The sequence below is a fragment of the Delphinus delphis genome, chromosome 9 (genome assembly GCF_949987515.2).
Source record: "Delphinus delphis chromosome 9, mDelDel1.2, whole genome shotgun sequence".
NCBI classification, from domain to species: domain Eukaryota; kingdom Metazoa; phylum Chordata; class Mammalia; order Artiodactyla; family Delphinidae; genus Delphinus; species Delphinus delphis.
In genome coordinates, this window is record NC_082691.1 from 6,857,758 (window position 1) to 6,878,368 (window position 20,611).

Here is a 20,611-nt window from a genome sequence, read left to right on the forward strand (position 1 = left end):
TGCAAGAGTATAAAATGGCAATATAACTATTAGTTGATGACAATAGAATATCAAAGTTCAAATATATTCTTAAGGATGTGGTCCAGATTTCATATATATTCTAAGAAATGTCCTAAATGCTTCAGTTCCTTTCACCTTATTTCTCAAACTGCTCATATATAATAAAATAATCTATGCCTTTAAAAAAACAAAAAAGAAAATAAAGTCAGTACAGAAGGGTTTGTGCTAATACAAGGAAAATTCCACTTTGAAGGGGGTAGTTAAGGCAGCAGTGGTCTCTCTTTGCCAGCCTCCAGAGAGAAGGACCTAGAGTTTTCTAAGGCAGATTCCTGAAATTGATTTATCTCATACCAGCAGCAGGAGCAAAGCCCAGGTCCAGATCCAATTTCAAGAACAAAGCATTTCAAATAATTTTATCAGCCCCAGAACTCCAGTGATGCCCTAGTCCTCTTCCCAGTGCAAGGCTGTAATCACACAGTGAATTAGTAAGAGCAGGAGGGGTGGAGCATGGCTGCTGAGCTGCTTTGTGATTTGAACCACTGCCCACTCACGCTCTTCCTCTCAGCTCCCCTCACTTGCCCAGCTCAGCATCAGCCCCCATATTGAGAACTGAGACTTAAACGGCCATCTTGGTGCCCATGCCCCATCTCAACTTCCAGTTCTAAATGGTCTGCAAGAAAATATATACAATTATATAAATTCTACCTTTGGGCCATGAGGAAAGTGCAGGTTAAGGATTATGACCATGCAAGTCAGCCAGAGAAAGACAAATATAACCTGATATGACTGATTTGTGGAATCTAAACAAATGATACAAATGAACTTATTTACAAAACAGAAACAGACTCACAGACACAGAAAACAAACTTATGGTTACCAAAGGGGAAAGGGGGTGGGGGAGAGATACTGGTGGACAGAGGGATAAGTTAGGAGTTTGGGATGAACAGATACACACTACTGTATATAAAGTAGATAAAAACAAGGACCTACTGTATAGCACAGGGAACTATATTCAATAATTTGTAATAACCTATAAAGGAAAATTTTATATATATATATATATATATATATATATATATATATATACACATATGTATATGTAAATCACATTGCTGTACACCTGAAACTAACACAACATTGTAAATCTACTATTCTTCAGTTTTATATAAAAAAGAAGTTATGCCAGTGCAGTTCTGTTCACTAGGGAAGAGACCACGGGTTGAAGTGCTAAAAGTAAGGAATCCAGGAGAGCTGTGCACCCAGACACAACAGGAGCTTTGGTCTCATTCACAAATCCTTCCATCCTTGATATTTTCCAATCCAGTTAGCCATCTATTAACAATAGGGGGCATGGATTTAGAAGAGGAAGGAGGAGAAAATTAGATAACAAACAGCAGCAAAATACTTCATTGGCGTGATGGAGATTAGGGCTCAGACTGGGGCAGGGTTGCACATGGGTCCAAATGGAAACCAGGAAAACACTGAGGTGAGGGAACAATCTTTGAAGCACAGTCTCCAGGGAAAAGTTGAGTGCTGACTGTAGTATTATCATCAGTACCTGTAATTCAACAGATTTTAATCTATTTATTTTTTTACTTATTGAACATTTAAAATGACTGATCCTGCAAAACATTCTCTTTGTTTCACTGATTTATTCCTATAACTGATAACATGATATTACCAAATCAAAATATGTGCATAGTTATCCATCTGCATGAATATATTATGAATATGAAAACAAATGTGTGAGCCTCTGGCATGTATTAGGTAACAAAAATCGAAGAACATTATTAAGTCATGTATTGACACATTTTGTTTGTTGACATAGTAATAAACCACATTTTAAACAGTGAGTACAATTAATTTTTGAGATCCATGTTAAAGTAAGGAAGAAAATCTTTTTCAAGAAGCATCTAAATTTTAAATATAATGGACTTTGCAGAGCAAAACCAGATATTATCACTGTCCCTAAAGTAAAATTTCATTTTATAAAAGAGTTGACTTTACAGAACAGGATAAAGTCGCAGTCGTTACAGTAAGCATTTTGACAAATCAATCAATATTTCAACTAAAATCAGTTTAAAGTTATATTAATAGCCACATTTTATAAAGCACTTAATGTAATGTCAGCTACAGCATTAGGTGTTTTGAATACATTATGTCACTTATCATACCAGTTATATAAAAGAATATTATCCCCATTACAGAGATGAAGAAACAAGTTCTGGGATCTTATATGATGCAGCCCATGTCACTTGAGACCAGCAGAGTTGGAAACCTGCCAAGGTATCCTGATTCCAGAGCCCTTGCTGTGAACCTCCAAGCACTTCCCTGCCCACCCCTCCTGTCAAGGCTTTAGAATGTATACACATTATTGAATTAAGTAATGGATGTATTTTTTTTAAATTTTTTAAAATTTTTATTGGAGTATAGCTGATTTACAATGTTGTGTTAGTTTCAGGTGTACAGCAAAGTGAATCAGTTATAAATATACATATATCCACATACATATATCCACTTTTTTTAGATTCTTTTCCCATATAGGCCATTACAGAGTATTGAGTAGAGTTCCCTGTGCTATACATTAGATCTTTATTAGTTGTCTATTTTATATATAGTAATGTGTACATGTCAATCCCAGTCTTCCAATTTATCCCTCCCCTCCTCACCCCCTGGCAACCATAAGTTTGTTTTCTACATCTGTAACTCTATTTCTATTTTGTAGATAAGTTAATTTGTACCCTTTTTTAAGATTCTGCATATAAGCAATATCATATGATATTTGTCTTTCTCTGTCTGACTTACTTCACTCAGTATGGCAATCTCTAGGGCCATCCATGTTTCTGCAAATGGCATTATTTTGTTGTTTTTTTATGGCTGAGTGATATTCTACTGTATATATGTACCACATCTTCTTTATCCATTCTTTTGTTGATGGACATTTAGGTTGCTTCCATGTCTTGACTATTGCAAATAGTGCTGCAATGAATATTGGGGTGCATCTATTTCTTTGAATTATGGATTTCTCTGGATATATGCTCAGGAGTGGGATTGCTGGATCATATGGGAGCTCTATTTTTAGTTTTTTAAGGAACCTCCATACTGTTCTCATAGTGGCTGCACCAAGTTACATTCCTGCAAACAGTGGAGGAAGGTTCCCTTTCTTCCGCACCCTCCCCAGCATTCATTGTTTGTAGATTTTTTGATGATGGCCATTCTGACTGGTGTGCAGTGATACCTCATTGTAGTTTTGATTTGCATTTCTCTAATAATCAGTGATGTTTAGCATCTTTTCATGTTCTTCTTGGTCATCTGTATGTCTTCTTTGAAGAAATGTCTATTTAGATCTTCCACCCACTTTTTAAATTGTTTTTTGTTTGTTTGTTTTTATATTGAGCTGCATGAGTTGTTTATGTATTTTGGAGATTAATCCCTTGTGTATTGCTTCATTTGCAAATATTTTCTTCCATTATGAGGGCTGTCTTTTCATTTTGTTTATGGTTTCCTTCGCTGTTCAAAAGCTTTTAAGTTTAATTAGCTCGCATTTGTTTATTTTTATTTTCATAACTCTAGGAGGTGGATCGGAAAAGATCTTGCTGCGATTTATGTCAAAGGGTGTTCTGCCTATGTTTTCCTCTAAGAGTTTTAGAGCAATAGATGTATTTTTTGCATTGATATTTCTTGGCAGAATTTTTAGTTCAACCTTTGTAACAAATAGAATCATAAGATGTTACAAACACTTACAAAGATACCCACACTCCTTCTCATGTGCATGCACGTGGAAAACCACACACAGTTCTCTCCTTTCCTCATCCAGCTCAAGTGATGATACACACATAGCTCACCAGAGGTGTGAGTTGGCCTGGTGAGAAATGAGAGGGCATTTTTATTATAAATACAGTGGAATTTCCCAGTATAATCTCTTTTCAAGTGTTTTTTTATGCTTTCTAGTGGTTTGCATAGGAGCCCCTCTTTCATAAGAGATTTCATAACAGATCTAAGTTTGCTGGCCAGTTCTGAAGTTTTGAACTGTGGTCCATGTTGCTATCCAAGTGTCCATGCAAATAAGGAATTGCTCTCTTCAGGTGATCAGAATTTGGAGCACACCTTTTTTCCTTTCTTTCCTTCTTTCCTTCTTTCTTTCTTTCTTTCTTTCTCTCTCTCTCTCTTTCTTTCTTTCTTTCTTTCTTTCCTTTCTTTCTTTCTTCCTTCCTTTCTTTTTCCTTTTTTCTTTTTTTTTGGCCTTTTGTGGAGGATATCATACCTGCATAGTGGGTTCTGTTGAAAGCTTACTCTTAGGTTTTCATCTTGTATTGGTGTATATTTACACTCCCTTTTCACACAAATCTTTTCAAATTTTGTCCTCTTTGATGGGCAAGTAATAATGCTAATAACAACATATGAAAAGTCAATTTTTATTTCACTATTTCAGTGGTCATCCCAAGTATAACATAAATTATCACATATTAAAATCAGCATTGCCCTTCCTTCCTTCTGTAAGTCACTTTCAAATCTCCTTTCTCACTTCCTGGGATTTGAGGCCAGCCAGGGAGCTCTCTTTGTGGTTCAACCTCCCCCAGGGTCTCCAGACTCAATTTCTGGAGTTCAATTTCTCTCAGTTCTTGTAGCACTTGTGACTGGTAATGCTCATGGGATCTTAGGTCTGTATGTGTGTCTTCTTCCCCAGTAAACCTATAAGTTTCTCAAACCAATAAATCTTAGTGTGACAGACCAGGAATCTGGCTTTGCTGAAGTTCATCCCCTCCTGAGGAATAATGTCATATACCGCTTTTCCTTGGCAGTATCTTTGAAGAAGATGCATTCTGTATGACTGTGGCACTGCATAATTATTTGGATCCCATCTTTAATGTCACTAACATTAACTAGCTAAGCAGTGATGTCATCTTAAAGTTATAAGACATTCTCTCTGTTGGTAAAAATTTAGCAATTCCTCAGAGTATAGTATATAAGGAATATATTAGGCAATATTTTTAATTAAATCAACAGTTACTAAAAGATTAATAAGCAAAATATATAATTCTAAAGAAAATATAATCTTCTTAATGTAATAAGACTTTTCAGAGTTCACTGTTTACTTAGATAATTCAGAAAATTTTCTTCTGAACTTGCATTAATGTCCAGGCTTCTAAAATGCCATTTTTGTTCCCATGGCATTTAAAAAGTGTTTTACTTGCTTTATTTAAAACATAACATATTATGAACTATCAGAACTTCTTAAATATTGTATTAGTCTTCTAGGGTTACCATAACAAGGTACCACAGACAGGGAGGTTTAAATGACAGAAATTTATTTTATCCTAATTATGGAAGCTAGGTGCTGGCAGGATTGATTCCTTCTGAGGCATCTGTCATTGGCTGGTACATGGTCATCTTCCTATGTCTTCACATGATGGACTCTGTGTGTGGCTGTGTCCTAATCTATTCTCATAAGGACACCAGTCATGTTTGGATTAGGGTCCACATTTGCAAACTCATTTTAACTTAATTTCCTCTTTAAAGACCCTATGTTCGAGTACAATCACATTCTGAGGTAGTGGGGGTTAGGACTTCAACATATGAATTTTGGGGGGATACAAATCAGTTCATACCACTCTGTGCTCTGTGCCACCCTTCAAAAAAATTCATGTCCTCACATGTAAAATACATGCACTCCATCTGAACCGTTCTAGGACTCTTAGCTCATCCCAGCATCAGCTCCAAGTCCAAGGTCTCATCCAAACATCAGCTAAATCAGGTGTGGGTGAAAGAGGAGTTGTGATTCATCCTGAGTCAAAATTTGCCTCAAGCTGTGAACCTGGGAAACCAGAAAACAAGTTATCTAATTCTAAAAAAAGTGTTGGCACATATAGAGCAGAGGCACTCATATTCCAAAAGGGAGTAATTGGGTAGAAAAGAGAGGTCACAAGTCCCAAGCAAGTCTGAAATTTAGCAGGACAAATTCTATTATATTTTAAGGCTCTAGAATAATCCTATTTGGCACTAAGCTCTGTTCTCCAAGCCCCCTGGGGTGGTTCTGTCCCCTCACCCCCACCCCGGGCCCAACAGGGCTGCACCCCTGTCCCCTTTGGAACTGAGCAGGTGACAGTCTCATTCCCTGGATGCCTGCAGGCAGTAGCAGCTCTGCTGGCCTCTGAACCACCATTGGGATTATTCTTCCCTTTTAAGGAAAAATTACACATGTTTACATCTGGATAGCTCTATTGGCCATCCTGTAGAATCCTGTAAATTCAATCAATAAGGAACAATGAGCCCAAACTTTTCAAAGACAGAGGTTGGATTAGGACAATTGACTGAAGAGGTGAAGTGAGGCAGGTTGGTCATGTGATTAAAAAGTCTGTGTTGCTAAATGGCACTTTTGGAAGTTAGGCTCCTGCCCTCCCACAGACAGTGGGGATAGGGGCCCTGTCCCACTTGATAATTACATCTCATAGGGGTCGCCATACAAACAAGGATTCACCTTGTTTCATTGCAAAGATTTTTCTCTTGAGTCAATCTACTGCAAATCCATTGGTAGATGGAATGAAAAATTTACTTTCCCTGGGGAGTTATTAAATCATTGCCATACAGGATTATAAAGAAAGATTATTGACAGCTGGAATACTTGGATGATAATCCTATTTAAAAGTATCAATTTTGGGTTGGGTTGTTTTTTCCTTGATGGTGGGGGCATGTACATATCTAAATCTTGAGAGATTGCATCTTTCTTATTTAAAAATGAAATACAAAGGCATCAACCCAGAAAATATTTACTATATTTAGGAAATATTGTAATCCTTTTGTATTTCAGTGAAGTCGGTCAAAATGCTTATTGTTCCCGGAGAAAATTTGCAATCGGCTATTTCAATTTTATATGTCATCTTAACCCATTTAAGGATTAGGCTACAGGAAATTTTATGTCAGAACAAAAGAACAGGACAAAGAATTTGTACTAAATAAAGACAGAGAATATTTGATTTCTGGGCAGTAAGTATCAAAAAATTCCAAGTAAATGTGAAATTACAGCCAAAAATATAAATTCCCAAGTTTTCTCCTGTAGGGGATCAGATTATTTCACCACAAAATATGTCTCTTTGGCATAAGGATTATTTTGAGCTGGAAGCAAAAGAGAATCAACAGACACAGAAAGAAGACTTTCTTGGAGCTTTTTTAATCTGACTAGAAGTAGAAACTTAAATGAGAACTTGTATAAATTCCCTCTTCCAGGGGAATTATATGACTAAGAAGACAGACCTGCACAAAAAAACCCTTACTAGATTAAGCCTTGTCATTTATTCCTCCCCCCATAAATTCGTCTCACAGTTTGCCACCTCTGAAAGTCTAAACCCCTTTTCCTTTGTCATGTCACTTTCCACATTTTAGCCCTGTGCTAAGATGCTATAGAAGCCTGAGCTCTAGCCACCCCTTTGAATTACTCATCACTGAGTTTTCTCCCGGGGATATTGTGCTGCACGTGTTAACAAACTGCATTTGTTTTTTCTTGTTAATCTCTCTTTTCTTAGTGTGACTTGCAAGTCCCCAGTCAGAGAGCCTAGGAGGTTAGAAGAGAAAGGAATGTTTTTCCTCCTCGACACTTTGGTCCCTGGCTTCTGAGCCTTGTTATCATAACCCGCTGTTGCTACACCTCAAAGTCCTAGAAAACTTGTGTGGAGCAACATCGATAATTCTACCTTTAAGTTTGTAAAACATTTTGTGTTTTCATTGCACAAGAAAACATGGAGAAATGTTAGAATATACAAAAAACATAGAGACGGGGGAAAGAGTAACTTATGATCCTATCTACTAAAGTGCTCATCTAATTATCCTATTATTCCAAGTATAATCCAAGATATACAATTTCATATGATGATTTTAAATGACTCTCTTTTCTATCAAAGTTATATGTTACTGCAGAAAATTCAAAAAATAGAGAACTTAACAGGCAATTAAGTTAAAAACACACTTAAAACTCACTTCTTAGAGATAAACACAATTAATATTAGCATGTGTTTAGTCTTTTTTTAAGAATAATAATATGCCTAAAATATATGTACATTAATTTTTAAAGAAATGTAGAAATTTTTAGAATAAAATAGAATGAAAGAAGTGGAATAGTCTAGAAATAGCTTACATCATTGACTAATTTGGGTGAAAACTTTGTTGACTCTTTTCAGTTTGTCTAATTGTTTACACCTGTCAAGTGAGACCTTTCTGCTCCTTCTCAGCTAAATTGTACCTTAGCCTCAGACCTCATCCAAAGAGAACACCCATGGTTTCCACCTGCCTGCAGGGAGGCACCAAGGAAAATGAGGTCACTGTTTCATTGGCAGTATTGATCAAAAGGAGAATTTATTATGTTGAGGGTGGAAATGCTGGTGTTAATTAGTAGAAATGAAATATGTTCGGTCAGTTGATTTAGATGGATGGGCAGTAGACTGCATGAGGACAAAATGTGAAACTCCAATTACTCCAATATTGACAGTTCTGACCGAGTGTGGGGTGACTCAGAAAAGTCAGCCTCAGGAAAACATAGCTAAGGTTCCAAATGAGGCAAACTTTTATGTCCCACACTGGTTCCTCCAGAAAGAGACCCACTTTTGTGAAAATGGTAACATAAAATGTTCTCCTGTACAAACCTTTTTTTTGCATTTGCATTGGTGAACTGAGTAAAAAAGATCACCCTCACCAATGTGGGTGAGTAGCATCCAATCCAGGAGGGCCTGAATAAAACAAACATGTGGAGCAAAGGTAAACTGACTCTGCTTGAATTAAAAATGTCTGTCTTTTCCTTCCCTCCAACTTTGGTGTTCCTGGTTCTCAGGCTTTGGGACTTGCACTATTGGTGTTCTGATTCTTCAGAATGGACTGAATTACACCACTGGTTTTCTGGTTCTCCAGTTTGCAGATAGCAGATCGTGGGACTTCTAGGATGCCATGATCATGTGAGCAAATTCTCACAAAAAGTTTCATATCTATCTAGGTATCTCTCTATATATATATCATATTCGTTCTATTTCTCTGGAGAACTCTGGCTAACACACTAGGGATGAGGACTTTTTGTATTGCATGTGTATGTCTTCTACAGGGAAACAGATACTTTAGACCATATAACAGGGCTATAACAGAAAATAAAAATATCCATGACAAGATTTTTAGTCTGAACTGTTGGGAGAAGTATATGCCTCAAGAAATATACTTTCTTGCACTGATAAGAGTTGAATTAAAAGTGGAACTACAGAGCAAAATTTTTTAAGATCGTGTTTTACTACAATTTATAGACTCTGCATAACTGTGTAATATGCTACAAAATTCCTGCATTATTGTCCAAATTGGATAGAAACCTGTGTTTAAGTCTTGTGAATTTCACTCTTCTATTTTTGAATCCTTAAATTTGATTCATTTCTTAGTAAGTTAAACGTTTCGAATAAAATTTCAATAATAGCACAGAGATTCTCTATCAGTTATGATTAGATTCAACTATAGGTAACAGAGACCTAAAAAATAGTGGCAGAAACAAGATAGACATCTGGTGCAGGGCAATATAGGGTGGAGATTATAGCTCTGGGAATTGTCAGGGTCTAAGGTTTTCTCTTGCCATCTGCTCCTATCTATAGGGTGTGGTCCTTATATATAAACCCCCAAAATGCATCAGTAACAATCTCAGGGTACCCATAGTTCTTGATACCCAGAAAAAGAGCCTATTCACAAGACTACTGCACCATCTCATGACGTCAGTGATATAATGGTCTTGTACTGCAAAACTGACAGCCTTTCTTCCCAATGTGCTTGTCATCACTATTAGCATCACAAACTTAAGAGGTCCATCAGTGACATTTTATTAAAGACTTTACCCCACTCTTCCCCCATCGTTCCTTATTTATGAAAATTGTACCCATTGTTCAATCATGAAACCTGGTATTCCTTAATCTTTAACATAACTTACATAAAATCTATCACCAATTCCTGTTGATTTTTTTTGTCCTCACTTTAAATCAAAGTGGACATTATTTTATCTCCTTACTGACCTTCCTCTCGCCACCTCAGTTTACAAACATCATGTAGAGAGATAACCTTATATAGAGATATCACTCTCCTGATTAATATCCTTCTAGACTCAGTTTTCCATGTGGAAGAATTGCCTAAATATGTTGTCCTGTCTGTGGACAGTGTAGTATTTTCAAAGAGCAAGGTTTTGGTTTTGTTGAATCTCTTTATTCTTTCTGTTAATTAATTAATTTCTATTCTTAGATCTAATATTTCCATGCTTATGCATTTGTTGCATGTACTTTATTGTATATTTCTATTGTTTTAGTAATTCCTCACTTCTCATATGAGTTTAAACATAAAATTACCTTCTAAATAATATTAGTTGAGTTACACAAGTTTTGTTAAAAATTACTTTCATTTTTAATTATGTCCTCAAAATTTATAGTCATCATAGGTATTTCATTTTTATCCATAAATTTTTTAATTTTATTTTTTGTAATTTCTCCTGTACTTCTTAAAATTTTCTTGTCATTGGTATATTAATTTATAATTTTAAGGCAAAATGTTCAAAGACTTTTGTAAGATATTGATTTTTGTTTACTGCAAATTATTCCCTAGCTGAGTATATATCAATTTTATAACTATTTTAATATACTTTTCACATTTACATCTTCAGTCCAGCTGGAAATTCTGCTTTCTGCCATGTGATGGGAACACGTTATAAAAATTTTTATAATGATAACCACTTGCCTCTGCATTATTCATTCATGTTTGGCTGTAGGTATTCTTTGTATATTCTATATGTTAAACCCTTATCAGTTATTTTGCATGATTATAATCTTTGTAAATCTTATATTTGAGATTGTTGTGTGGCCTAACATATGGTTTTCCTGGAGAATGTTCCATGTTCACTTGTGAAGTATGTTTATTCTGTGTTGGATGGAATGTTCCATGTATGTCTGTTAGGTGGAGTTGGTCTACAGTGTTGTTCAAATCCTCTATTTCCTTATTAATCTTCTATATAAATGATCTTTCCATTATTGAACTTGGATGTTGAAGTCTCAAACTATTATTGTAGAACGTTTTCTCCTTTCAATTCTGTCAATTCTTCCTCATACATTTTGGGGCTATATTGTTTGGTGTGTACATATTCATAATTGTTGTATCAGTTGACCCTTTTAAAAATATATAGTGTCCTTCTCTGTGTCTTGTGAAACTTTTTGACTCAAATTTTATTTTCCTGATGTTAGTATAGCCACCCTTGCTCTTTTTTGCTTAGTATTTGAATGGAATATCTTTTTCCATCCTTTCATTTTAAACCTGTGTGTGTCTTTGGATATAAAGTGAGTCTCTTGCAGACAGGATATCATTGGATCATTTTTTTACCCATTCTTCCAAATTTTGTCTTTTAATTAGGTAATTTAACCTAATTATATTGAAAGTAATCACTGTTAAGGAAGAACTTAATTTTCTCATATTACTATTTGTTTGTGCATGTCTATTTTTATTCCTCGTTTCTTCTATTACTACATTCATTTATGTTAACCGATTTTTGTGGTATATCATTTGATTTTTTTCTATGTTATTTTGCATATTTGTATTTTTACATACTGTCTTAATGGTTACCATGGGGATTAAAATTACCATCTTACATTTATAACAATCTAATTTAAATTGATACCAACTTAGCTTCAATAGCAAACAAAATCTCTTTTATGTTGTTGTTGTTATTGTTAAAATTACATCTTTATATGCTTTGTGCCCATCAACATAGATTTACAATTATTTTAATAATTTGTCTTTTAAATAATGAAGGAAATAACAAAAGGAATTACAAATAAAAAATTAAAATGATACTGGCTTTTAATTTATCTATGTAGTTACCATTCCAGATATTTTATTTCTTCATATGGCTTTGAGTTACTTCTAATGTCATTTTATTTCAGCAAAAGCACTCTCTTTAGTCTTTATGTACTGCCAACGAACTCCATTGATTTTTGTTTACTTGGAATATTTTAATTTCTCCTCTATTTTTGAAGAATAATTTTTCTGGATATAGAATTTTTGGTTGACAACCTTTCTTTTTCTACAGGCTTTTAAATATGTTACTCTAGTGCCATCTGATCTTCATTGTATTTAAAGAAATATAGACTGTTAACCGTATTGAGATTTCCTTTTATGTGACAAGTAATTTCTCTCCTGCTGCTCTCTAGATTCTCTCTCTTGCTCTCTTTGTCTTTCAATCTTTTGATTATAATGAGTCTTAGTGTGGATATCTTTGAATTTATCCTATTTGAAGTTTATTGATTTTTTTTCATATGTAGATTCACATATTTCATCAAATCTGGAAATTATTCCGCCATAATTCTTCAACTTTTTGTTTTGTTTTGTTTTACCTTTTCTCTCTCTTTCCCTTCTGGGATTCCAATAACATGTGTATTGGTATGCTTGTTGATATCCCACAGATCCTTTAGATGCTTTACTTTTTTTTCATGTTTTTCTGTTCCTCAGATTGAATAACCTCAATTGTCTAGTTTTCAAGTTCACGGATTTTTTCTTTTTCCACTCAAATGTGGAATTGAATTCCTCCAGAGATTTTTTTTTTTTTACATTTCAGTTATTGTGCTTTCAGCTCTGTGATTCTGCAGTTGGTTGCTTTTAATCATTTATATCTCTTTATTGATATTCTCATTTTATTCAGACATAATTTTACTTGTTTCTTTTAATTATTTGCCCATAGTTTCCTTTAGCTCTTTAGCATATTAAGATAGTTGATTTAAAGATTTTTGTCTAGCAAGTCCAATATCCAGTCTTCCTCAGGGACAGTTTCTGTCAATTCATCTTTTGTTCTTTGAGTGGAAAATACTGTATTGTTTCTTTGTGTGACATAATTTTTTGTTGCTGCTGAAAAGTGGATATTTGAATATTATAACGTCATAATTCTTGAAGACATAGTTCCTCTTCCCCAGGATTTGTTATTGGTGGTTGTTGAAGTCTTTTGTTGTCTTATTTGTTTTGAGACATTTCTAAACTCTTTTTGCAAATTCCTTCTAGGCTTTCATGTGTGTTCACTGAAGTATCTGTTTCATTATCTCAGTGATCAGCCAGTCACCTAAGAGAAATTTCCTTAAGTACCTGGGGCCAAATAGAAAAAAAGAAAATATTACTTGCCTGTTCTTTGCAGCTTGTCCTGCTAACTGCTTAGCTGGAACACTGCTTCAATATTAAGTGTGCTGCCCACAGATTTTCTTTTGTCTTCACCTAATGCTTGCACAGAGTCCACAGATCTGCCAGAGGTGCAAGTCTAAGTTCATCTCAGATAATTTTTGAGCAGGGGTCCAGTCCTGGGTAAATGCATTACACTTTCCTCTTCCAAGTCCTTATTCCATAAGAGATTTCCTCCTCTGCCTTCTCCTTCATAAACTGGGACTGCACACCCCTTGCTCCATCTGCCATCTCTTGGCCCAGGTGGGGACAAGAAGTGGGTCTTTGAATCCTTTGCAGATACCACTGCTGCTCAGATAGCTGTACAAGCCCAAGGTAGGGAGGAAGAGGCAGTACAACAAACCTCAACCTCTATGCCAGTTCCTCAGGGTAACACCAAACAAGTCAAAATGCACAACTAGGGTAATTTAAGAAAAGAAAATCCCATCGGTACTAGTGACCTGGCATCAGCAAGCTGCTGCAGGATCTCAGAGTGCCGTCTGGGGATTGCTGCCCTGCACTGGAATATAGTAGATGGTATGCAGGTGAAGGAAATTGCCACAACACTTTCTTACCAAAATTCAGCCACCCTCTTCTCTGCAAAGGAGTTCTATGGTTGCTATACATTTTGGATTTGATTTCACAGTTCTAAGAATATTGATTCTATAACTGTTTACCAGCTTCTGCTTGTTTTGTAAAGGGGCCAATTATATGAATGTTTCATCTGCAATTTTCTCCTATTTTTACTTTTTTGTTACTTTTTTAGATGTTCATTTCTGGTATATAATGGATGTCATTTTGTGTTTTTAATATTTTAAGCTATTATTTTAATATGCCCTAGTGTTTGGTATATTAGTTCTTCTTTTATTTTTTTATGAACATTTCCTCATGGTGTTTTTTTTCTTCTTGTTTTGCATTTATTTACTGTGAGATCTTATTCAGTGAAGTGGTTTTATATGTGTGCTTAGAGGATCCTATATGGCCGGACTTAGGGAGTTTCTCCAGCTTTGCCACTGCCAGACTTTAAGTTTTATGTAAATCCCTTAGCTTATAAATTTTACCTTCAGATAAGCAATATAAATTCAGACTTCACACCAATTTAACAATTAAGACTAGAGTTTAGATTTTCCATGTTAAACTTTATTACTTTTTAACGTATAGACTTGAGAGTATCATGAATCTTCATTGTCTTTTTGAGCCATTAAGCAGACTTTTTTCTGGATTCCCTTAATAGTTCTACCTGTTGTACAGGCGTCTCAGTTCTAACTTTAAGCCACATATTTTCTTTCATGGGTATTTAAAGCCATTACTCTGTATGACACAGTCCTATCCTTCCTTTGTAGCTCTAAACTGCCTCTTTGTTTCTGATACTAGGAATGTCCCTTTTTTTTTTTTTTTTTTTGCAGCTCCAAAGTGCACTTTTAAAAAATCTTGCAGTTGCACAGCATTTCAAAGATTTGTACAGCAAAAATTCTGCATAACCTTGCCCCATATTTCCTGAACCTGAAATTTTCTCATTGACTCCCCAGCCCACTTGAATCTGCTTCCATCCATATCACTTCACTGGAGCTATCACTGTCATTTCTGACCTTCAAATTGTCAAGTTCAATGTCTTTTATACTTTCATTTCACTTATTACTCACCAGCAATTGGTAGAATGCATAATTTTTTTCTTCTTAAATGCATTTTCATTTGCCCTCTTTGCCAGTGTCTCCTATTTTTCTTTTACTTCTGATTGTCCTATTCGGTACTTTTTCCAGCTTCTCCTTTAATAATCTTTGGTTATTAACAGTTTCTACAATTTATTGTTGGAGTCTCTTCATTTCTCATCCTGCAGTATATTCTCAGGTATTCTTAAGCAATCCTATAACTTCAGTCACCATATATATGCACATTATTCTTATTTTTCTTCTTTTTTCACTAGTACAAATGTCCATATGACATTGACACTAAATGCTTTAGGGAATTTAAAACCAAATATTTCCAAATCCAAACACTTATTTTCCTGTTCTAAAACTATTATTTTCCATCCTTCATTTTAGTAAATACCAAATGTATTTACACAGCTACTCTTGTTAGGGTCCTGAAAAAAAAAAAACATTTATACTCCTCTCTCCTTCATTCTTTCACTCCACCTTAATCCTTTGCAAAACTGGCTTTTTCTGCATTTAATATATATCTGATTTCATGTACCTTTTTCCATCCTCATTGTCACTATTCATTGGCAATGCTCCATCCTTTACTACTGAAGTAGTACCATATCTTCTTAATTGGTGTTTGTGATTTCACTCTTCCATAAGTCATAATATGTCTCCTAAGATGAACCAGAAATGTCTTCCTAAATTGAAAACAGGATCCTACCACTCATCTGATAAAATTCAACAGTGGCTTCCCATTGTATACGATAAAAGAAGAAACATAAAATGAAAAAAGATAGAACAAATAGAAAACAAATAAAATGATAAGCTTAAATCTTAGTATATCAATAATAACATTAAATATAAAAGATCTAAAAAATCAAATAAAGACAAAGAATAGCAGAAGTGATTTTAATAATTAACCCATTATGTGCTATCTACAAGAATCTTACTTCTACTACAACCCATAGTCCTGAAACTACCAGATATGATTATAAAAAATGCATAATTGATGACTTCCTGCAACACTGAAAACTTAATTAAAAATGTATCATAGTTTTGAATGTAAAAATTAAAACTATAAAGCTTCTACAAGACAAATTACAGAATATCTTCACAATGTTGGTGAATGCAAAGATTTCTTAGAGAAAACACAAAAAGCATTAACATCAAAATTTTTTTAAATGATAAATTTGACTTCATCAATATTGAAAACTTCTGATCATCTAAACTAACCATTGAAAAACTAAAAATGCAAGTTACATACTCAGAATATATACTACACACACACAGAGATATATTTAAATCAAACATATAGACATTTGATCAAAGAACTTGTGTCCACAATATACAAAGAATTTTTAGAACTCAGTAATAAGAAGTCAAAGAATATATTAAAAATGGGCAAACAACTTGACAGCCACATCACAAAGGAGGACATGAATGGCCAGTAAACACATGAAAAGATTCTCAACATTGTGACTCATTAGAAAAATGCAAATTAATATCACATAAATATACTACTACAAACCCACTAAGATGGGTAAAATTAAGATTTATGGGACTTCCAAATATTGATGGGGATGTGGGACCAATCAAACTCTCATGCATTGTTGAAAGGCCTATAAAATGCACTAACCAATTTGTAGAAGTTTTTGTAAGTTCCTCATATTGATAAATACATGGCTCAGTAATTATTGTTCTGTATATCCTACACCTAAATACCTAGGAGAAATAAAATTATATGTTCACACAAAGATTTATAAACAAATGTTCATAAAAGTTTTATTCATAGAAGCCAAAATATCCAAACACTGGAAACACCTTAAGTATTAACCAAGAAGACAATGGATAAACAAATTGTGATGTGTTCATACAATGGAATACAGCTCAGCAATAAACATAAATTATTGATATACACAATAACATAGGCCAATCTTCCAAAGAACATTGTGTTGTTTTTAAAAAGCTAAACACAAAAATCGTATACTTTACTATTTCAGTTATATGAATTCCAACAAGTGGCAAAAATAATCTATGGTATTAGGAATAAGAACAATGAGCAAGATTAACTGGAAGAGGGCATGAGTGAACTTTCTGCATGGTGGAAATATTCTATATCTTGACTGTAGTATGGTGGTTAGATGAGTGCATACATTTATGAAAACTCATCAAATTGTGCACTTAAGATTTATGAATGCATAGATTTCTCCATATATAATTTCCAGTATATATATATATATGTGTGTGTGTGTGTGTGTGTGTGTGTGTGTGTGTGTGTGTGTGTGTATATATATATATATATATATACACACACATATCATGAAGTTTGATGTTAAGCAGTCCATAGTGGATATGGCAATCCCAGGGATAGGGATCCCAGAGCCCGTTCTCTCCTTAGCATCCTTAACGTGGACTTCCACAGTCAACATCATCTAGTAGTCACTTGACAGCTCCTGGAATGTCAATCCTCACAGTTCTTTTGCAGTTAGGAACATAGAGTAAAGGGGAGGGTGAAAACGGTGACTTCCATTATATAAGTACAGCTTTAAGACTTTCCTGGATATCTCATCAAAAAACTATCACTTACATGTAATTGGCTGCTCTCTTCTTCAAGAAAGGCAAGTAAATATGACTTTAAAAAATCTGAGCACAATGTCACTCCCAGCAACATAACAATCCTATTAAGTAAGAAGAGGTAAATGAGTCAAATACTAGTCTTTGCTGAAGCCCTCACACCCTGCACTGAGATTTTCAAATTTTCATGCACAACCTTTTCATATATATATATAAAGGAAAATTTCCTCATCTCCAGAGATGAAAACCTCAAAGCCTCATCGAGGTTTTACTTTTATCTTTGAGAAGTAGTCCAGAATTTCTGGGTGATATAAACACTTCTTCACTGTGCATAGTTGTTGATCCTGACTTTTTTTTTTTATCTCCTCCAAACACATCTAATATAAAGTGGTTGAAAATAAACAATATAAACACTAAAATAGCTTCATTTGGAAAATGGAAGAGTGAAAAGCTCTCTTAAGTCACTAGCTCATAGCAAATGCCATCCTTGGATAAGAAATAGTAGACAATTCTTTGTTTCATAATTTTTTTATTGTGATTCGCCTTTGTGGAGAACCAACCAATTGATGAAGAATATTGTAGGCCAGACAGATTGAGACTTGGGGCAAGGTGAATTGCTAAGCTTCCAGTTGCATTTTCTCTGTCCTCTTCTCTAGTGACAGTTTTTTTGTTCTCTTTTTCTTTTCCTTCTTTTTATTTTCAGATCTTAGCATTCTCTTTCTTCACTAAGGCCCATGAAGCCTGCTGCTTTCTGTGTGCAGGTATGGTGATTGTTATCCTGATTTCTGCCCCCTTCATGCTACTTCACCTCTGCCACTTGGTGGTCATAAATAATAAGAAATGGGCATTGGACTTTTTTCTCTTTCTGTTTCAAAGCATTCTCTGCTTTGTCTTTGGTAGGCCCCTATATTTATTTATTCATTTAACAAATTGTTGGATAGACCTTTTAAAGCAATGACACTCATCTTAGGACAGTGGGTATTTTTCCTGAGGTTCAAGATAGTGTGTATCAGCTCAAGTTTCTCCTGGACTCAAGTCCAAATTAGTCAGTATTTAATGGGGTTTTCTTCACCATTCTTGATATGGAGCTTTGTTTCCTGATTTCACTTACGTTAATTATTTATCTTTACAACTTTTGCTATTTTGGGTGACACTCAAAAGAGAGGAAAGAAACTCCTTTATTGTATCAGTTTTAAATAGAAGACATAAAAGTGTTCTTAGCACTGTTTAAACTTTTTGATGGACAGGCTTTTCACTTTCATAACAGCAGACACTCACTGATCGGAGGCATGTCCATGGATTTCTGACAGGTTAAAAATGCCCTAATTGAGCCATGTTTGTGGTAATGGCAGCATGTCAAGTAAGTCACAAGGAAACTATTCAGAAATATATTCAGTTAAATATTTTAAAGCACCTTACTTACTCAAGAAAAATTGAGTAAAACAAATCCCAGTGGGAGTCTCTTGGCTTAGCTATTGTCTATTAATAAATATAGATTCCAGGACAGAATTGCCTTGTGGCTACAATAAGAATGATTGTGCATTGACACCTGGTTGGCCTAATTCTCTTAGTTTATAAAAGAGGGTAACTGAAGGGAATTTTCAAGAGCTGAATATCTCTCCAGAATACATCTCCTAACCACTTCTGTGACCTTCATTGTGTTAATAATTTTCAGTTGATTAAAATGTTTCATTGGAGAAAATGTTATTACACTGACATTTATTGTTTTTATTTCTGCTAAATGATTCATTTTAGTTAATTCAGTAGATTCATTTTCCTCAAAAAAATAGAAAAATTTCTATTTTCCCAGAAAAAAGATTTAACAGTTTTTTCTTTCTTCAAAAGTATATATGGAGCTTATGAATTTCACATGGTATTTCTAGGCTAAACAAAATTTTAATCCATATTATAAAAAATCCTAATAGAAAGAACATTAAACTTTGACAACAGTGAGAAGTATGTGAGCAGGAGAGGTAGCCCCAGAGTCATCTTTCCCTGGCCCTGAGGAAGAGGCCAGGGGCCAAATAACACTGGATCCAGGGATGGAGTGAATTTCTTTCTCATTTTATAGAAGCATGAAAGGTATGGATTAAAGATTTTCTTTACAGGGTCAAGAATAACAGCATTATAATTCCAGGGAGCTCTAAATATTGTAGTGGTAAAAATGTTATCTGATCAAGGGATTTAGACAGGCTATACCATAATGTGTATTTGTGAAAAGACCCTCAGTTAAGGTCCAAGGAAACACTCCAGAGCAGACCCCAAATCACTTTGTTCTATATTTTAGCATCTGTACCCACAACATCTCATACCTGGTTCAACATTCTGTATAACTCAGAATGCTTTCAGGTGCAGGTGTTAGAAATCCAAATTGAACTACCTGAAGTTTCCAAATAGGATGGGCCAGATAAGGGAATAAAGACAGTAATTGTAAGATTTAGTATAACTTCCAGGATCCTCAAAAGCAGGAACCAGAGGCTCAAAGGTACAATCAGCTAACATCAAAATTACGAGGATGAAACTGCAAGACAGATAACTTACAAAGTGAAGGGAAGTATGAATCTCCATAAGACATGGAGTTGACAGTCAGATACAAAACAGGTGTTCTCATCCCCAAGGCTGTCATCAAGTTCTCACCAAAAACATAACAACATCAATTATGTTAAATTTTAAATAACAAAACATTCCTAAATATGTTGCTTACTTAGGAAATTATAATGAACTTGATAATTAGCACATATTGTAGGAGCATACGCTGACATTGATGGTAATTGAATTGAATAATTGGTTCCTTGACTGCAAATTTCTTCCAGAAGAGACTAGAAACATTGCTTTTAGGAGTTAAAAATGGGTAAGATGTCAGAATAAAATGATTTTTGCTATGTTTATGAATTATTCAACAATGGAACAAGTATGTTTAGCATTTCCACTGTTAGATTAGTTTGATTAGCTGACAAATCCCCAGCTGATACACATAGTAGATCATCAATAGTTCATGTTAATTACTAAGCTGATGGGAATGACTTTAGGTAGTAATACATTTTCTATGGTCAGAAAACAGATTCTCTGCTGGGAGAGGAATCAGTCAAGGTTAAATGTTTTCAGGAATTTGAGAAGATATGGAAAGAGGAAGTAACATTGGAATAAAAATCAGGACTAAAATAAATGATTTAAGGATGGCTGCTTAGCCACCTTATTGCTTTTTTTTT